The 2,844-nt window shown below is 45.0% G+C and overlaps 1 pseudogene; it reads right to left on the bottom strand.

The window, feature by feature from the left end:
- The window catches only part of LOC111954591 (utrophin-like), a 241,603-nt pseudogene that overhangs the window by 43,908 nt on the left and 194,851 nt on the right, over positions 1–2,844 (bottom strand).

The raw sequence follows: 2,844 nt of genomic DNA, 5'->3' as shown, positions 1-2,844 counted from the left end.
TAGTGTGGTCCCCTCTCCCTCTCCTCTCCCTCTCCCTCCTGACAGACGACCAAAGGAATGTGTCGTGTCAATGTCTCCTGGTGTGGCCTGTGACATCTTTGAACTCAGCTCATCACAGGGAGGTCTTTGGATCATAAGAGTGTGATTATGTTAAACTACTGACATATCAGATGGTGGTGTTTGTTCATTTGTGTGAGAGAGACCTTTAGGAGTCTTTTGAGACCCCCAGTATCACAGGGGTGGTCTCTTATGCACTGTTTGTGGATGTCTGCGTCTGTGTGTACGCGCGGTGGCAAGCGCGTGTGATTCTAGATGTCCTCCTCCAGTTGGTATTTAGTCAGAAGTTTATATGACTGCTGGCATTTAGATAAATTGCCTGCCTCTCAGAGCAGGCTGCCCTTCTCTGCTCTACTCTACTAGAGCAGGGAGAACCAGCATGCATGAACCCACTGGGTGTGTGTGTGTGTGTGTGTGTGTGTGTGTGTGTGTGTGTTGTGTGTGTTGTAGGGGGGGACAAAAAATAGATAAGATCTTGCTACCGTGGAGAAGGAAATATCTGTCTATTTGTTTAAAAAATCACCCTGATTAACTTTTTAGTCATCTCATGCAGACAATTAAATTGATGGAAACCACAATCTATCTTCAATTTTAAAGCTGATCTACCGCCCCCCCAAAAAGGAAAAAAAGAAAAAGGAACTAACATCAAAGTTGCTGTGTGTGTGTGTGCACATTTGTGCCTATATGCGTTTGTGTGTATTTTTACCTGAACCCTACAATGGGACACTCTTTACAGATGTTACACTTGGCCTGGTGCTTGGCGGTCTCAGCAGCCGCCACTCTATGTAGCACAGGAAGCCACACCACAGACTGGGGCTCCAGTCTCATCCAATCAACAAACTGCCTGGGCTCCAGCTCCACCTTATTGGTCACCTGGACAGGAAGAGGAAAGAGGAATMGGAGGTTTCAAGTCAAAGTGAATTCAACAACTAGCCTGCATCCAAAATGTCACCCTATTCCCTATATATAGTGCACTACTTTTGACCAGGACCCATAACAGTGCACTATACTGGGAACATGGCGACATTTCAAGCACAGCCCTAGTGTTAGACCTATATTCTTTACCATTTACAGAGGTATTAAATTATTTTACACCTCGAGATAGCTGCTGTCCAAAATACAGCAAACACACCTGACCTTTCAGTTGCCACGGCTACCCACAAAGGTCAGTGAGTAAACATTCTGAGAGGGAAGAGAGAGACTATACAGACATGCCTGGTGCCAAAAATATATTACGCTTGAAAAGCGTGCCCAAAGTAAACTGCCTGTTACTCAGGCCCAGAAGCTAGGATATTCATATGCATGGTAGTATTCGATAGAAAACACTCTAAAGTTTCGAAAAACTGTTAAAATAATGTCTGTGAGTATAACAGAACTGATTTGGCAGACAAAACCCGAGCACAATCCATCCAGGGAAATTTTAGATGGCAGCAGTGTATGTGCAAAGTTATAGACCGTTCCAATGAGCCATTGCATTTCTGTTAAAAATGWWGTATCAAGACTGCCCAAATGTGCATCATTTGTTTATTAATAACTTCTCATGTTCAAAATGGTGCACCTTCCTCAAACAATAGCATGGTATTATTTCACTGTAATAGCTACTGTAAATTGGACAGATCAAATCAAAGTTAATTTGTCACGTGCGCCGAATACAACAGGTGTAGACATTACAGTGAAATGCTTACTTACAGGCTCTAACCAATAGTGTCCAAAAAAGGTATTAGGTGAACAATAGGTAAGTAAAGAAATAAAACAACAGTAAAAATAAAGTGAAAAATAACAGTAGCGAGGCTATATASAGTAGCGAGGCTATAAAAGTAGCGAGGCTACATACAGACACCGGTTAGTCAGGCTGATTGAGGTAGTATGTTAATGTAGATATGGTTAAATTGACTATGCATATATGATGAACAGAGAGTAGCAGTAGCGTAAAAAGAGGGGTTGGGGGGCACACAATGCAAATAYTCTGGGTAGCCATTTGATTACCTGTTCAGGAGTCTTATGTCTTGGGGGTAAAAACTGTTGAGAAGCCTTTTTGTCCTAGACTTGGCACTCCAGTATCGCTTGCCATGTGGTAGTAGAGAGAACAGTCTATGACTGGGGTGGCTGGGGTCTTTGACCATTTTTAGCAATCTCTCTCACCAACCATCTGCCACGCTGATCCTCAACACTGGAGCTCCCCAGGGTGTGTGCTCAGTCCCCTCCTGTAGTCCCTGTTCACCCACGGACTGCATGGCCAGGCAAGACTCCACACCATCATTTAAGTTTGCAGACAACACAACAGTGGTAGGCCTGATCACCGACAACGATGAGACAGCCTATAGGGAGGAGATCAGAGACCTGGCCGGGTGGTGCCAGAATAACAACCTATCCCTCAACGTAACCAAGACTAAGGAGATGATTGTGGATACAGGAAAAGAAGGACCAAACACGCCCCCATTCTCATCGACGGGGCTGTAGTGGAGCAGGCTGAGAGCTTCAAGTTCCTTGGATTCCACATCAACAACAAACTAGAATGGTCCAAACACACCAAGACAGTCGTGAAGAGGTTACGACAAAGCCTATTCAGGAAACTAAAAAGATTTGGCATGGGTCCTGAGATCCTCAAAAGGTTCTACAGCTGCAACATCGAGAGCATCCTGACTGGTTTATCACTGCCTGGTACGGCAATTGCTCGGCCTCGACCGCAAGACACTACAGAGAGTAGTGCATACGGCCCAGTTCATCACTGGGGCTAAGCTGCCTGCCATCCAGGACCTCTGCACCAGGCGGTGTCAGAGGAAGGCC

Source organism: Salvelinus sp. IW2-2015, linkage group LG28 (genome assembly GCF_002910315.2).
Source record: "Salvelinus sp. IW2-2015 linkage group LG28, ASM291031v2, whole genome shotgun sequence".
Taxonomy (NCBI): domain Eukaryota; kingdom Metazoa; phylum Chordata; class Actinopteri; order Salmoniformes; family Salmonidae; genus Salvelinus; species Salvelinus sp. IW2-2015.
This window is presented reverse-complemented; position numbering and strand designations above follow the sequence as displayed.